General features: G+C 38.3%; 2 pseudogenes; both read right to left on the bottom strand.

Moving 5' to 3' along the window:
- Nucleotides 1-623: 623 nt before the first annotated feature.
- On the bottom strand, nucleotides 624-5444 carry LOC149105463 (uncharacterized; annotated as a pseudogene).
- A 5378-nt stretch (nucleotides 5445-10822) lies between these two features.
- Nucleotides 10823-12656, bottom strand: LOC149105462 (uncharacterized; annotated as a pseudogene).
- Between the last annotated feature and the right edge of the window lie 5183 nt (nucleotides 12657-17839).

Below are 17839 nucleotides of genomic sequence, written 5' to 3'. Positions count from 1 at the left end.
AGACGTCTGAGAATATTTTTCTCAAAGGTACCAAATTTAAATTCAAATTTCAGTTCCGAATTCAAACAAATTCACAGAAAAAACTGACTGATTTTAAGATATATAATACAATTGAGAGACCAAAACTTCTGTGCAAAGTGCAGTAACTTGTATGTTGACATGTTTTTATTTGCTTTAAAGGGGTAAGAAGGGTGGTGATGTTACAGCAGGGAGCCCAAAATGCAAGCCACGTACATTTAATTCACATTCATTCATGCAGTCATCTAATCATAAGCCAAGGACAGCTTTCAGTCATGTTCTAATTGAATTAAATCTGCATGAAAGAATGTGAATTAATTAAAATGGGTTACTCTTTAGGCCTCCTTGTTTTACAGTTGAACCCCACCTTTAACCATCCTGTTAATACGACCACCTGGATAATACGACCACTTTATTCTGGCCTAAAAAAAACTCAGTCAGTAATTGTCTTATTTACAGAAAACGTTAATACGACCACCGTGTTAATATGACCAGTTTTCCATGGCCTTAAGGTGGTCGTATTAACAGGGTTCCACTGTAATATCATTTCTCAAATGAAATGTTTTAGGATGGTGTTCTCCACAAACTTCTGGATTGCAGGAAGTAAAGTTGATGCGGCGAGGCATAACTGTTACCCATGAACTGTGGATTGAAGAGTTGTCTCATTTGTAACTAAATCAGGAGATGTTCGGCACAGATTTCCTTCTACTGGAGAGTGTTACTGCTACATGGTACTTCCTGTGTGTTGTTTGAATATATTGGCTGAAAACGATTGTGAGGAATGTGACATTGATCATGTTGTGATCACAGACCGATAAGTTGTAATCAATTCCAATGTTATGGGCACTATCACATGAAACTGTGGCTCTTTACAAACTACACGGTGAAAATTCTGAAGCAAGTACATGTAGAACATCATATGGCAGCCAGTGGATGCTTTCAATGCTGTATCTTGTATAGTTTCTGTTTTAAATTTCTTTTCTAAAATGGAATAAAAGTGGGAATCAGTAAGTTTCTAAAATATGTTAATAATCATAAGAAAAAATCAATTGTTTTAATAATCATTTATACAAGAGGTACTATTTTATGATTAATATCTATACATAATAATTGTTTACAGTGGATGTCAACATTAATCATTATTATCACACATGCATGTTCTGTAGAGCTGTAAGTGGACCAGAACAAGAAACGACCATTTCTACTTACCTGAGTACAGTTGCAGAATGGAGGGTTTGTGACCCAAAGGGTCACAAGGAGTTTAAAAGGGACTCTTACATGTACATGTATTTATGTAGACACTGATAGTTACTGACCAGAAGTCTAACAAAAAAATTCACATTTAATTAAATACTGACTTCAGTTATTCTTTGTTAACACGATTTTAAATTGTAAATGCTACCTTATATAATTAACAGTCATTACAGCCTAAGAACATGAGTCCATCGTTTTTTTGTTTTTGTTTTTGTTTTTCTGTTTTGTTTTGTTTTTGTTTTTTATTGCTATGCACACAGCTTTATGGTCACAGAAGTATGTCTCTAGAACACCTGTTTGAACTCTTGATTCATTCAAATTTGTATAAATGTGATTGATTGTAGTTCTGTTATCAATGGTGAATTCTAAAATATGTTGTATGTATCCATATGACACAATCATTTGTCGGTATAAACTGCTGTTTAGCATGTGCATCATTTACATTACATTATTTACAAAGCTGTCGAGGACATAAAGATTGGCTTATGGTCACCGTAGTAAGACTCTAGTGTACCTGCTGATTGCACAAGGTGTGGTACATTTGTATAAATGTGATCTATCTGTGTGCGGTAGTCAGTAGTATACTGGTTAATCAACTGCGTGTATCCTTTATTTGTCATTAGAAATGCTTTAACAGCTTTTTGTTCTGTACTGTCCTGCATCAGGTTAACATTGAAATCTCCAAGTAGTACAGTAGGAATTGTAGGTTCCATCAATACTGAATTATGAAGATGAGTAAGGGCTTCAATCAAGTGTGAAATTCTAATAATTTTTGAGCGGTAGATACCTACAATGTGAAAATTTGCAACTGGATCGTTAAGAACTGTTACAGTAACTTCTATGTCATTAGTATTAAACCTGTATGGAATTTCAGTACAGTTCAAATCATTTTTAATATACAAAGCAGTTCCATAGGAAGTCCTGATGTTAGACTGATTGAAGTCATTTCTGTAAAGAGTAAATCCAGGTAGCTCATATGTATCATCTCTATCTGACAAGCAAAGTTTTGTTTCAACAAAAATGTTAACATCAGCCTTTTGAATGTTGTAATCAGTTCGAACATCGTGAATATGTAAGTGGAGAGATCTAACATTCTGAAACAAGACTGCTTTTGTTTGGGGTGAATCTAAGTTTACCTGCAAGACCGCTAAAGGCTTGAGGCTTGCCTCTGTTCTCAGTCTACTCATTTCATTTTTAACTTTCTCGGTGACCTTAATTTTTTTCTCATTCAAATTGAGAACATGTAGTGAAGAACTGTTTCGTACTCGGCTCAGGCCGACATAATGCATGTGCTCTCTTGTTGATGATTGAAAATCAACAACTGCTTCATTTAGTGTATCTCCTTGACAACGGTGAATAGTCAGCAGCAGGTCTAAGTGGAAATTGACGTCGAAGAATTTGTACCTTACTTTTTTTATTAATTTGGAATTGTTTTGTAACTTCTAAAATTGGTGTCCAGTTTTTATTTATGCCTGTGTTGTACAAATGTGCATGTTCTTTGCACCACTTTCTGCCTATTTCAAGATGTGGAAATGATACCCAAATAATACTTGGTCTGGTTGAATTATCAACTCTGTAGTCTATGTTCTCTACCATACACTCTGCGCCATTTGTTAGACCATCAGTGACATCAATATTAGTTGTTAGGTCATATTTTGCCTCAATTGCTACTGATACTAGTGAATATAAACCCATTGTCTTTGTTGCATCATCTGGGATTTTATTTTTTATTTGTTTCTTGAGATCATCTGAAATGTCTCCACCTATAATGTCCACAGCCTTAATCTGAGCTTTGTCAGTTCTAGATAGCGCATACAGAGCATTATTGTGGGCATCTACTGATGCATTTGTAGTAAATAAATGTGTCGTGTTGATTGGATAATTATCACTTTCTGGTGTTACATTCAGGAGTCGTTGTTTTAAAATGGCTATATCATCATCAGAATGTTTTCACTCTCTCAAGCGATTAAGTAGCTCTGCAAATTGCTTGTCATCTTTTTGTCTCATTATTTCCGTCAATTCGAAGAGGGAGAAGTATTCTGTCCAAATGTTAGTTGCGAAAGCATTGTAGCCATATTGAGAATTTTCAAATATCCACTTATCAAAAACTGGTTTTAACTGGAAAAGATCTCCAACAGTTATCACACTTATTCCACCAAATGGCTCGTTGGTTCCCATTATTTGTTGCAATCTTAAGTTCAAAAAGTTGAACATACCACTTCCAACCATAGAGATCTCATCAATAAATATAACTTTAAGTTTCTTCAGTTGGGTTCTAATAGTGTTTAGTCTGTCACTATCCAGTGCACAATCTTCAAAACCTCTATTGGCAGGTATTGTAAAAGCAGAGTGTAATGTGTTACCTTTTATGTTGAATGCTGCTTTACCAGTGGGGGCTGTTTTTACAACTTTGACATCATCTGGATTTTGGCCCGCAATAGAATTCAGATACCTTATCAGTGCTTCATACAATGCATTGGTAACTGTACTTTTGCCAACTCCAGCACCTCCACTTAAGAACAATCTAACAGGATCATCTTTAGTTTTCACTGAATGTAGGACATGATAAGAAAAAACTGTCTTTGTTCTTCATTTAAAGAGCGTACAAGTGCATAATAATCATTGTCAGACATGCGCCTCATAAGGAGTTCTTCATCATCATTATTTCTGGGGAAAATGCCAATGTCATCAAGCAAATCATACTGACTATGGTGCTTGTCTTTTCCAGGGTCAAAGCAACCAAATAATTCACTAGGTTTCAGCTTGCTCTGCATTTGGAGCAACATTATCAAAGTTGTCATATTTGGCATTATTCATATCTTCCATTGCTTTATCGAGTATTTCTGAATGGTATTCATATTGGCGCCTATTGCAGAGAATCTCATCCCTAACCTGTTCAAATCTCTCTTGGTAAGTTTGACAGTCTTTAATCAAATCACCGCTTTCCTTTCGCCATGATGTATAGAGCATTAGTTGCTCTCTATAATGGTTTTCTGGGTCTTTATCTTTATGGTACCTGACAGAACGGATTATTTTAGGCTTTTTCCCTTTTACTAGTTTCATATCTCCTTTTAGTTTGTATTCATTTGGTTCACATTCAGACTCAATGACATTAATACTATCAGGGTCATCATCAGTGTTGTCTTCAAAATTAGTTTCTGGTAGAAAATCATCAATGTCTGTGAATGATGCGTTAATATTACTAGCACTACTGCTATCACCTTCCTTATCTTTAACACAGTTAAACAATGCAAAAAAGTCAACCAAGCACAACCTTTCCAATTTTTTTGGGTCTTCTTTGATAACGTTTAATGATATTGTCAGATTCTATGTCAGTTGAGTTGTCAGGCAACTCCTTGAGCTTATCTAATTTCTTTAACAAAAATGCCCTTTCATCTGGAGGTGAGGTGCTGATAAATTGAAAATCTCGGGAGGATCTTCTCATTGGCATTTGTAATACAAGATACACAGCTTCTTGAACACTAATTTCAACTGCATTTAGAAATTTGTTTCCAATCTGCCCTACTCTGTTTGTGATATCTTTGTTGCCAGATTTAGCTTCTTCAGATGCTTTTTCTAGAAGTCTGCTCATACCTCTCTGCCCTTTTGTAATATAGGACAGTATGTGGGTAGCACATGCATAAAGATCTAGTACATATTGCATGTCCATGTTTGCTCGCCAAGCTTTTAGCAAATTAGTGTTGTAACTATTGATCCGTATTTCTGATGGTGCCCTTTTCAAAAATAATGTGTCACGCTTTAATGTATGTCTTATAGCTAAGATATAACTTTCTTCAGTCAATTGTAATTTGTTGAGAAAATTTTCAAAACTGGTATCTTCACCATATTTCATGATGTCAAGAATTTCTTTTATTTTTTCAGCATTTTCTTTTATCTGTTTCTTGTTCTCTTCATCAAAGCAGGAGTTGTCAAGAGGTGTTAAAATCACTGTCTTTGGCATAGGAGGCAGTGGAAAATTAAACCTACATATCTTATGCCCTGCCTTCTTACATGTCTTGGCATGCCTGTGCATCTGTAAGTTTACAAGCTCTTCCATTTCACTGGAAGTGTCTGGGTTATGGTAAGTAACATACTTATCAACAAAGCTCACAATTTCTTCACTAGAACTTTTTTCATATTGCGGGGCTTCCTTTACCCAAAATAAACCATGGATACGTGGGCTTCCTCTTTGTTGAAATTCAACTCTGTAAAAATAATCAGCTATTTCTCCTATTGGCATTACACTGCTCTTTAATACATCACGAATAAATAACTGAACCATGTGTTCAAAGTTTCTAGCACACGTGACTGGATCCTTTTGTATCAAATCCGATTTCTGTTCCCAAGTCATTTGTTTGATTTCCACGTCAGTATACTCTTTGCTATCTACAATTTTGCCTAAAGTTTTAAGAAGATCAGTCCACCTTGTTTCAGCAGCTGAGAAAGAGCAAAACCATGTAGGATTGCCGAGTTGACGAATCATAGCAAACAAGTCTTTTTTGCATTTTTCGAAATACGGTGGTGAAGATCTAAGATTCCTTAAGTGGCTGTCCCGCTAAAAGCGGTCCACTCGACTTCAGGACCAAACATAATTTTCCTTCATTTTTTGTCAGTGAAAAGGGTTTGACACATATATAGAAAAAAGCAATTTATTTTCCAATTCCTTATTTTTGCTTTGCTACGAGCCAAAATTGAATTTTGGCCGAACTAAGGTTGCCGACCGTGACCAGAAAGGTAAAATTTACCGATTTTGTGAAGCGTGCTACGTCGCCAAAAATGCAGCTCACGGAATGTCGTTTTCATACGAATTTTAAGGTGCATTCATTACTTTGACTGACGAAATATGGAAACTTTTCGAAAAATTCTAAGCTTACCAGCGAGGCCGGAAGACACCCTACTCCGAGGCCTTTGATCACCTACTAAAATTTAGCCAAATTTGACGGGGAAAATCTCAAAAGTTGGGTCTAAATGAAGCCTAAAAAGCACATCACAGTAAATTTCATACCTTAATAAACCGTTCTATAAGTTCAAACCAGTGGGTATCTCCTTGGATTCCACGCGAGAACAGATTAAAATCTGCCACAGTCAGTATGTTTACATAGCCATCGCTCGTATCAAAGCTCATTTGTATAACCTTAGCACCCGCTGAAAATACATCTTCTTCCGTTCAGGTTCGTTTGTTGACCTTCTGAGTAGTGGCAAAAAGCTTCCTTTAATACTTGTATACTCTCTAGATCCAGTTTTGAGGTGAAGGTTGGGTTAAAGTTGATCAATTTTCAAGACTTGCGAGACTCCAAAAGTAAATAAATTATGGCGCCGGTCTGCAGAAATTAACCGTAGCCGTCGTCCTGACCCTTCAATAACTTCTACCGCAGAGGTAGCACTAGGAGAAGAAGAAAGTCGTAAGTTTTCATTTACCGTTTAATGGCAACTGAATCCTGTACTACTGCCAAGACTACTGGGAGCTTGAGGTTTATATGCCCGAATTTGAAAAACAACAACAACGAACATTTGGCGGTTGCATCGCCGCTGGGAAATGAACCGGAATGAACACGACACGCTTGAATGGAACTATGTTTTGCGATGAATGATGGGCTTTACTTCTGTTTTATGCTTGATGCTTGTCTTTTAGTATCTTGCACAGCGCATAAAATAAACTTCGGGACCCGTTTATCGGGCCGTTTATACAACGAAAGCTGCACCGGCTTCGTCAAAATGTCACACAAGTTGTAACGCGGCCAATTACCCGGGAGGGGGATACTCCCTTATATGGGCTATATAGGTATCTGTATGTGAGGCCCCAAAGAGTAGGGTTTTTCAGCCGTTTGGGTCATAAATAGGGTATCGATTTTGGCCATTTTGGTTATAAATTGGGTATGGTTATAGCACTCTAGTCTTGAATTCGGTATGTTTCTTAGCAGAAGCTACTTTTTCATCATTATCAATAGGACCTTCAACAAAAGCCCTTCATAGCGTATGTTCACGGCAACTGTGTCAGCCGCAACGGTCATAAATAGGCTATCGAATTTTAAGTCGGGTCATAAATAGGGTAGCAAAAAAAAAACAGATTTTGGTCATGAAGAGGGTAAGGGTTTTCGGAAGGGGGCCGCACACCCCAACTCAACTTTTCTGGAAGTACCCCAGTAAGAGTGCATGTCCCATTACTTAACCATATCTTTCGCGAGGCGGAGAAATCAGAGACAAACTACTTTTATGGCCAATAATTCTGGTGTCGTCAGCAAAAATGGGAAGGGTAGTAGTCCTATAAACACAAAGTGAGAAATCGGCCTCTCAACATCTGCACGCACTTCGATATAGACGTTTTTTGGAAGGTTTCTTGGTCCCATCTTTTGATTTTCTTCCATGCATTGTGTTTTCTATGAAAAACGAACGGCTGATAACAGGAAAGGAAAAGTGAATTTTAGGTCCATGTCTGCTTCCTCCGCCCTCAGGTATTAACAACTCCTTATATTTTCCGAGGTAAGGTAGATAAAAATGGAAAAGGTGCAATGATTGTCGTCGTTCGGTCATACTGAAAAGATTGCACTAGTTCAAAAAATTAATGGGTGGCTTTTTCATTATCAATATTGAAATGAGAAAATCTTGCCAAATCTAGTGATCGGCGCGCGTGGGGTAGGGGATTTGCCCTCGGCCCCTGGTAATTGGCCGGGGGCGGGGGTACTTCCAGAAAAGTTGAGTTGGGTCGTGCGGCTCCCTTCCCAAAACCCTTACCCTCTTTATGGCCAAAATCTGCGTTTTTTGCTACCCTATTTATGACCCGACTTAAAATTCGATAGCCTATTTATGACCATTGCGGCTGACACAGTTGCCGTGAACATACGCTTTGAAGGGCTTTTGTTGAAAGTCCTATTGATAATGATGAAAAAGTAGCTTCTGCTAAGAAACATACCGAATTCAAGACTAGAGTGCTATAACCATACCCAATTTATAACCAAAATGGCCAAAATCGATACCCTATTTATGACCCAAACGGCTGAAAAACCCTACTCTTTGGGGCCTCACATACAGATACCTATATAGCCCATATAAGGGAGTATCCCCCTCCCGGGTAATTGGTCGCGTTACAACTTGTGTGACATTTTGACGAAGCCGGTGCAGCTTTCGTTGTATAAACGGCCCGATAAACGGGTCCCGAAGTTTATTTTATGCGCTGTGCAAGATACTAAAAGACAAGCATCAAGCATAAAACAGAAGTAAAGCCCATCATTCATCGCAAAACATAGTTCCATTCAAGCGTGTCGTGTTCATTCCGGTTCATTTCCCAGCGGCGATGCAACCGCCAAATGTTCGTTGTTGTTGTTTTTCAAATTCGGGCATATAACCCTCAAGCTCCCAGTAGTCTTGGCAGTAGTACAGGATTCAGTTGCCATTAAACGGTAAATGAAAACTTACGACTTTCTTCTTCTCCTAGTGCTACCTCTGCGGCAGAACTGTATTGAAGGGTCAGGACGACGGCTACGGTTAATTTCCGCAGACCGGCGCCATTATCTACTTTTGGAGTCTTGCAAGTCTTGAGAATTGATCAACTTCAACGCAACCTTCACCTCAAAACTGGATCTAGAGTGTACACAAGTATTAAAGGAAGCTTTTTGCCACTACTCAGAAGGTCAACAAACGAAACTGAACGGAAGAAGATGTATTTTCACCGGGTGCTAAGGTTATACAAATGAGCTTTGATACGAGCGATGGCTATGTAAACACACTGACTGTGGCAGATTTTAATCTGTTCTCGCGTGCAATCTAAGTGGATAACCACCGGTTTGAACTTGTAGAACGGTTTATTAAGGAATGAAATTTACTGTGATGTGCTTTTTAGGCTTCATTTAGACCCAACTTTTGAGATTTTCCCCGTCAAATTTGGCTAAATTTTAGTAGGTGATCAAAGGCCTCGGAGTAGGGTGTCTTCCGGCCTCGCTGGTAAGCTTAGAATTTTTCGAAAAGTTTCCATATTTCGTCAGTCAAAGTAATGAATGCACCTTAAAATTCGTATGAAAACGAAATTCCGTGAGCTGCATTTTTGGCGACGTAGCACGCTTCACAAAATCGGTGAATTTTCCCTTTCTGATCACGGTCGGCAACCTCAGTTCGGCCAAAATTCAATTTTGGCTCGTAGCAAAGCAAACATAAGGAATTAGAAAATAATAAATTGCTTTTTTCTATATATGTGTCAAACCCTTTTCACTGACAAAAAATGAAGGAAAATTATGTTTGGTCCTGAAGTCGAGTGGACCGCTTTTAGCGGGACTGCCACTTAAAACTCTGAACCCTTCATCAAGATGCACAAGCTTATTAAGATAATTCTCTGATTTCAGGTCACCAGCAGTGTACTTCTTTCCCTTTGTCTTACACTTTCTGAGAGCAATAGAAGCGCTATCTTGAATTTGCTTGATTTGTAGTTTTTTCAGCTTGTAAAAAAAATATTTGGCACAGACTTTGCAACTCTTCTATCCTGACACCTTAATTCCCACTTGGCAACTGTACTATACGTTACAGGGACCTTTCTTTCATTGTTGTCAGGTCTTCGTTTTCCACAGAATAATGTAGGGAATGATAGATATTCAGAATCTTTATCCATGAATATTCCTAATGGTTTGTCTCCTTCTCCTGGTGCAAAAGAAATAATTCTATCCCCATTTTCTGTAATATCTGGTTCCTGCAATAGTGTATCTGTTACTCCTGAAGGACGTTCATCAACTTCACACCAACCATCATCATTAGCTTTTTCTCTGTCTGGATTATGAACATCAACAGTGCAAATACTGTTTTGACAATTTGTTACAATTTCATTACTTTGCACATCAGCACTGGATGTGTTAGGGTTTTCAACAAATTCACTCCACTCTTCATGGGTGCTTGATTATGAAGTTATGTCATATACCCATGCATTCTGCACTTTTATGCCTTCAGTTTTAAATAATTCACTAGTGTCTACAAGATATTTGGCTGCATCTAATACTTTCTTAGGTCTGACATTCTGAAACTGATAGTGACGCTTGTAACCAAGTCGCCTTTTAAGTTTTATTGGAATGGTCTGTGATTCACCTATTGGCCTTGGGAGACAGTGAACAGTTGAATTTACATCACTTGGCACATTGACAATGTTTCCATGAATAGACAATTGACCACCTCTAGGCAGTTCACGGATTTGCATAAAAGGTATACGAGGTGATATTAGTCGCTCCTCTAGTGAAGTCAAATTCAATACATCAGGCTTATAAGGAAAACCCATCTTATTGGCTATAGAACAGCTGGGTAACCTGCCTTTTTTAGAGTTGAATTGGAAGTTATGCAGATCCACTCAGTATCATTGACACTTTTACAACCAGTAAGACAGGACTCAACAATGTCTGGTGAACATGCCTTATATTTGTTTGCATCACATTTCACTACAGAGCACTTGAACCACAATTGGTCACAACAGGTGCATACATATTCTGGGCCACTTGCAATGTTTTTGTGAAACAAATTTATCATAGAAATTACATCATATTTGTTTTCTTGTGGTTGCAACTCATGACTGCTATATGTTAGTTGTGATACACTTGTCAGAGCCTCAGTCTTTCGTCTCTTTCTTACCGACTGTTTGTTTATTTGCCTTATGTGCTACGGGTTCTCTGCTTTTCGTTTTCTGAAGGAGAGCCGCTCAATTTCTCTGACATGTTCTGGGTTCAATTTCTTCTTTTAGAAGCCTGGTGTTTCTTGTTCCTAGATGTTTTGCTATTAATGTTGCTGCCTTGCACTCGTTTTTGATTCTCATTTTTTCTAAAGTTATCATCAGCTCTTCTGTCTTTCATGTATTCTCTCATGTATTGTCTTTTGTAAGCTTTACGTTTTTTCACTGTCATCAACTGGTTTGTTTTCATCTGCATGTTTTGTTTGTTTGCTGTTGTCTCTCATCTCCATTGTTCTGTTTTCTACTGTGGAAACATAATGAAATTCATCTAGGTGTCCAATGTAAATGTTTACGGCATTTGTAACATTTACTGGTTCAACGACAGTAAGTGGAGAAAAAGTTGCATTTGATTCAGCAATATGAATTGATAAATTAAGACAATTGGCGACAGCTTGAATTATGATAGCATCAGCCCATGTTCCTTGACATGACATTCTTTCCAAATAACCTTGCCAAGAATGCTCAGTGTTACTCTCTACGAATTGTTCAGGGTGATTCACTAAATACTGAATGCCAACACTGCGCACATAGAAATGACTATTAGCATTTCCATAGAGTTGATGTGATACAGCCCTAAAGAAGCAATCACCACCTCCTCCAACATCAAGTGCAATTCTGCCTAACTGAGACAATCTGAATTCTAATAAACAAACAGAATTTGTGGGTGAAGTAAAAGGTACTGATTTGCAATACTCGTTTGCAGGACCAGGATTTGACTCCACATCTCTACTCAATGATATGACTCTGCTTGCCAAATGATAAGTTCTCATTTGGAGCTGCCTTAATTTTCTGAAAATATTACCTTCAGCAATCATACAAAGCAAAGGCAACTTTTTATGCTTTGGAGTCCTTGTTCGAAAAATACATAAGCTTAAACTTTGTCTAATGAAATATTTCTTTGAGGAAAACATGAACTTTGAACTTCTATAGCGCTCTAAGAAATGATAGCGATGGTATCCACACAACATAGCCTTCACCTTTGATGATTTCGGGACATATTTCTTTATGTATAATTTCACTAACTTTTTTTTTTTTTTTTTTCACTGGAACGTCTAGTAACCATTTTGTAAGAAATTCTGGAGGGTTCTCTTTCACGTGTCATTCTAAACTGATGGGAGACAATGGTAGCTCTAGAACTCCGTACATTCACATTTTTATCTGCATTTCTGTACTGACAATTGCTTGACAACTGAACTGGTATATTTTGATTTTCACATTTCTCTTCAATAAATGCATTTACCAACTGCTCGGGTATTGTAGGATTACCTTCGACAATCATTTGCTCCTTGGTATTCTGGACTTTCAGTTCTTTCTCCGTGTATTTCTGGTGGCATTCAGGTAACGGATCATCTGTTTGGCATTTGTTTGCTGTTTGATATTTTGTATTTGTTATGGTATTTGTTATTTGGCGTATATTGTATTTAGCATTTGTTTGGCAGTTGTGTTGCATCTCTGTAGCTGTCTCGCTTTCCACAGTTGTGACATTTAAGTCCCAGCGAGAGGGGAACTCGACGAAAGCTTCATCGAAGCCGTTCGTCTCCTGGCCTTGCAAATTACCCCAGCCAGTTGAGGGTTTCGACAATGCTTCCGTCCCTGAATATTTCAGAGACTTATTATAAGCTTTCTGACTGAACACAATACAAAATCTTGAGCGAGAGCATTTGAAACCATGTGCTTTGTCATGTGACATTTTCCGAACAGCTTCCGAGCGAATTGCGAAATATTAAAAGCGCAATTAGTTTTAATCATACGTCCTGCGAGTTTTTTTTTTACAAAATTCAAAATACAATAAAATAAAAGGAGGACAGCTTACCTTCTTCCGCAGACCATTCCGTTCATTCCAAATCGTTCGTTTCGTGCATTCTTGCTACGGATGATCGATTCCTCGTCGTCCGAATGACTCTTGGAAACATCGTCACTATTAGGACTTTAAAACTCATTACTTTCCACTCGAGCATTCTTGAGCACATTTCCTGTTCCTTCCTGAGGTCTTCAAATGTGTATTTTGATCAACCATGGAACGAAAGGAACGAAAGGAACAAAAACCCGCCTTGACAATTATTGCGTCGGGCTCGATACAACAGGCGCCGTGTTGTAAACATGTACTGCCGCCTATGTCCCACCCCCTCCCCCCACATATATGAACATAAAAGAATGGTACGACTTTGATGACAAAACAAAACCTAGTATGGGAGACAGAGGAAAACTCGTTCAATTAACGTTTATACGGATTTAATGCATAAATTAATTGCCTAACGGGAATCGAGTGACCAATCCAACCATCACTATACCTCATGGTATGTCATACATACCATGAGCTAAAAAGCTCTGTTAATTTTAGCAGCCGAAATGGACTATTCGAAGCAAAACGGTGTCAGCGACCCTGAACTAGACTACGTTTATGGAAAGGCTTGTAATGTCAATGGTTTTGTAAACGAAGAAGGCAGTGTAGATTCTCTGTTGTCTTCACTTGATTTATTCAAGTTTTTTTCTTCGAATTGTAGGGCTCTACTAGTTTTCTACGTCGTAATTTATGTCCAACCTTGACAGAAAATACACATTACAAAATTAAGAGAGCCAAAGAGTTTAGTTTCGCCCAATTGAATGCGAGAGATTAAAGAAATATATAGATAGTACACCTTGGAAAAACGATTGCAGACTGCTTCGAAGACAAGAGTGGCATTTTTATTATCAAGACCGAAACTTTAAAAGGAAGAAAACGTCGCTGACGTTCACCTTAGTGAAAATAAAGTTTGGATTCTCGCGTCTATCTAGTGGTTCATAAAAAAAGGTTTAAATTTATCTTCGAGTGCAGTGGATACAGAACTCCACGCCGTTGCTTGTTCTGTGGCCGTTCAACAGGCGGACTTGTTACCTGCCAAAGTATTCTTTTGCTTACTTTCTTAAATTGCGTGCAGCGGCATACCAGGTGAGTTTGGCCGAACCATGGTTGGTACTTTTACGAGAGGTAGTCTAGCCGAAATACCCATGGCGAGACCAAACCAGCCTGATATGCCGCCAAAGCGTACCAGAAAGGAACGATTAGGTATTCACCGTACCCAAATTCGGCCAAATGACCTGATATTGTAGCCATATCAGGTCAGTGACTTGATGTCTCAGGATATCAAGACAGGAGACACAGCTTCTGATTGGCTAGTTGGGAATTTAGTTACGGTAATCTAGAGTTACACGAAGAGATCTACTCACAGGTAAAAAAGGTCGGTATTGTAGCGCAAAATATCCTCAGGTAAGTCTTTCAACTGATTGTTTTGCAAGTACCTACCAACAAATAATCACAATCAGTGTCAATTGCACGATAAAAGAGAAATTAAAGAGTGTGTGCTAGGAGGTTCCCTTCCTGATATAGGATACAACGTTACAGAAAACAAGAATAATAAAAATAAAAATGGGCAAACAAAACTGTCTTACAGGATACTTTCCATGTTGTTTCTCGATCTAGAAAATTCTGAGATCCCGGAATTGCAGGATCTCTTTCATTTGTGACACCAGTCATATTTAGCCTGAGACATAGGAGATTAGGGCAGAGAGTCACAAAGTGTCCTCGCTGACTTCGTTGCGCCCCATATAATAGCCTAAGTTGAACTTATAAACTCAATTTTAGCAGATCAATGTAAAACAAGTCGGTGTAAGAGAGCATGAAAGATGCAAGATCAGATGCAGCGCGGTGATTGGGTACAAGGAATGTTATATGAGAAATTCTGTATTCAGTAAATAAATTTTCAAGTGGTTCTGGAACCAGTCCGATACGAGTGACAACAGTTACTGTGCAAAATAATAAGTCTGTCGTTAACGCGTGTTAGTACAGTTGCTGTCTTTTCGTCCGTTTTGAGGCTAAGTTGGGGACATGCTACGTTCCGCAGCTCATTGCTCCTGTTTACAGAGTGTAGGCTGCAAGTGCGCCAGTGTGCCTGTAAATTCGTGAGTTAATTGGTCTCTGAGAACATATTTTTACTAGAAGGGATGACAGAATTGTCCACAATTTTTTTTATTGAAAATCTTTTAAAAATTATGACTAGGTGTTTTTATTTGAATCTTAACTTATCATATAAATAGAGACGCGGTGGCCTCATGATTAGTGCGCTCGTCTCCGGATCGAGCGGTCCTGGTTCGAGGCCTGGCCGGGCACACTGTGTTGTTTTCTTGGGCAAGACACTTAACTCTCACACAGTGCTTCTCTCCACTCAGGAGTATAAATGGGTACCAGCGAATTGTTGCGAAAAGCTGACAAATTCCAGGGGAGTGACCTGCGATGGACTAGCTTCCACCCCAGGGGAAGTAGAAGTACAACTAGCGGCTTCATACTATAGAAACTGGGATAAGGTCCTGCAGCTATGAGCCAGTCCGTCAGCTCCAAAGCTTCACTTATCATATAGGCACACATCAAACATCATCACAAATCACCTCTTGCAAAGATTTTGGAAATATAACACGGTTTCTGCTGCAATATATTCAGCTAAAGATATTACTCTTCACTTGTGTTTTACTTGCTTCAGTGTCTTAAGGACAAATATGAGCAAATTTTATTCAAAATATGAGTTTCGTCCTGCTAATTACATATAACGTACTCCTTAAGTTGAAAATATGAAGTTTCGTATCTCAGTTAAGTGTCATTGTCAGAGAAAACCGGGCAGCAGGAAAAGATTGAGGTCGGGTGTTTATCTTTATCTTAATTGTCACAGTATAAAAGCTATCCGAAAACATTAACAACCATGGCACTTAACGAGGCAGGTGTTCGTTTTTGTTCGAGATATCACCACATCATATTTTTGGCCTCGCAAGCGGTCTAAAATGGCCGAAATTTCCGGCAACTTTAGGTGAGGCTAAAAGATACTTCTTACAAATTCCAGAAAGTCTTATTTTTTGCGATAATATTTGTCCCCTTATTGGTTGACTGAGATATATTTGAAGTTTTTCGCTTTAATCGTACGCTTTTCTTGAGGTGCCATCTATCGCCGCTGAATCGTTAATGGGCGTGACTCAATTTTAGCCATTTTCAGCGACTCGTTTTTCAAAAGTGCGGTATTTTATTTCTACAGAAAAGATATATTTTTTTGACAGTCTTTTACACTGTCATCACTATCCAGTTTAGTTAAAATTGTTAAAAATTTGAGGTAAGTCGGAGTAACTGGTCTTGCAAAGTCTCCAAAAAAATCGTTAGCCAGAATCATTTCCCGCCAAAATTTTTAGCGAAGAATATCACTTTATTTCCACTTTCTGCGATATTTAGCCTTGATTTACTGAAAGATCTGCCAAAATAGTTAGTTGGACAGCAGAATAGCATATTTTAGGTGTGACATCGTTTTTCTACGATGTGAGCATTTCAAACTCGCCAAATCCTTACTATTATCTGGGCTAAACTTTTCCGCAAAAATTCTAGTTTTCAACGTCACGCTACGGGGAAAAACAAAGTGGATTCTAAGTTCGCTTGTGATTTTTGCTATCAAGTAGAACAAGAAGTTTAACCCTAAAAGATTTGTAAAACACATTTAAACAACTAACAAGGTTTCGGTTCCATTATCAACGTCTACTTAGAGTATATAAAATATGAACAATACAAAAAATATTTGCGGGTCCTATGCGTATAATTCTCAAGGTAGGAAACGCAATAAAGACAAACGTGTGCGAAAGTGTTACGTAAACAGTTTGGCGCGAATGGAGTCGGTTTGCGTGTTAAGAGAACGCTTGATGTCGATCCTTTACGTACGGCATCTCGTAGACTTAGCAATCGAATTTGCTGTTACATTTCCTCAGAACTTTGAAAAGGTGGCCAGTCTCTGTTTTGTTGTTCCCTTGCTGTGTTTCAAGGTGTTTTCCGATGGCTGAATAACGGTGTTCATTTATGCGTTGATTTAAGTGTTCGACAGAGAACAATGCAAGAGTTCAAAGTGTTCAATCGGAGGAAAAATGATAAAAAACATTTATTTTTTTCTCAAGCATCTGAGCGGGCAAGAATCCTAAATCCTCGAATTTGATTGGCTAATCATACGCACATGACCGGTCCAGCTTTTCACGATACGCTGGGAAAACTTGCGGTTGCAGTTAACCTGGAGGCTATTCGATTCGAGTTTTGAATGAAAGGAGCGTTCGTGATGGAGGAAGTTTGTGTCGTCTGTGGTTGGTGATTCTCATATGAGTTTAGAATAGTGTCGGAGACACCTTTTAACCGTGATAAAGCTGGCCGTGAGCTGTAGTTTGCTATACTTTGCTTGCTGCTGTCCCCTGAAACAGGCTAGAGCAATCGCATGTCGGAAAGCAAGATTATCTGTTTATTTAAACTGATTTCAAGAAGTGATGTTTCGATGTTTTATTCTTGACATCAATTAGTGTATCAACAGTTAATTTGAGAATGAGAAAAGTTGAATTTGTTAAATAAATTAATATCATCAATATTTTGTTTATCAGGCTTGTTAAATTTGAGATAAAGCAGTGGTTCTCGGCTTACCAAGACCAATTTTGTGCTTGGTTTAGTCTCGCTCGACTCTCGACTGAGACTGCTCGAGTATTTTTTCTAAGTAATTTCTTAGAAAAGAAACGGTTTGATCTTTTTTGTTACTGCTTCTCGTACCTGTTCAATGCCTCGACAAGACTTTTTTTTTACCTTATCCTTTGCCCAGTCACGTAAAATATTATCTCAATTGTTAAAATTTTCCGCCATTTTAAAACACAGAAGGAAAAGCTTTGTAATAATGACGTCAATCCTGCGTCTGTCCTCTAATAGATCATAGGCGAGAACCAATCAAAATGCGAGAATAACTTGGGTTATTATATAAAAGATCCCTGCCATTAACATCTACCGCTTGATTTAGCATCGAATTCCTTTAAACCCTCCCTCCCACGGGTAGCCACGTATTA

Source organism: Orbicella faveolata, unplaced genomic scaffold (genome assembly GCF_042242905.1).
Source record: "Orbicella faveolata isolate gen_17 unplaced genomic scaffold, um_ofav_v1 contig_34, whole genome shotgun sequence".
Classification (NCBI taxonomy): domain Eukaryota; kingdom Metazoa; phylum Cnidaria; class Anthozoa; order Scleractinia; family Merulinidae; genus Orbicella; species Orbicella faveolata.
This window is presented reverse-complemented; position numbering and strand designations above follow the sequence as displayed.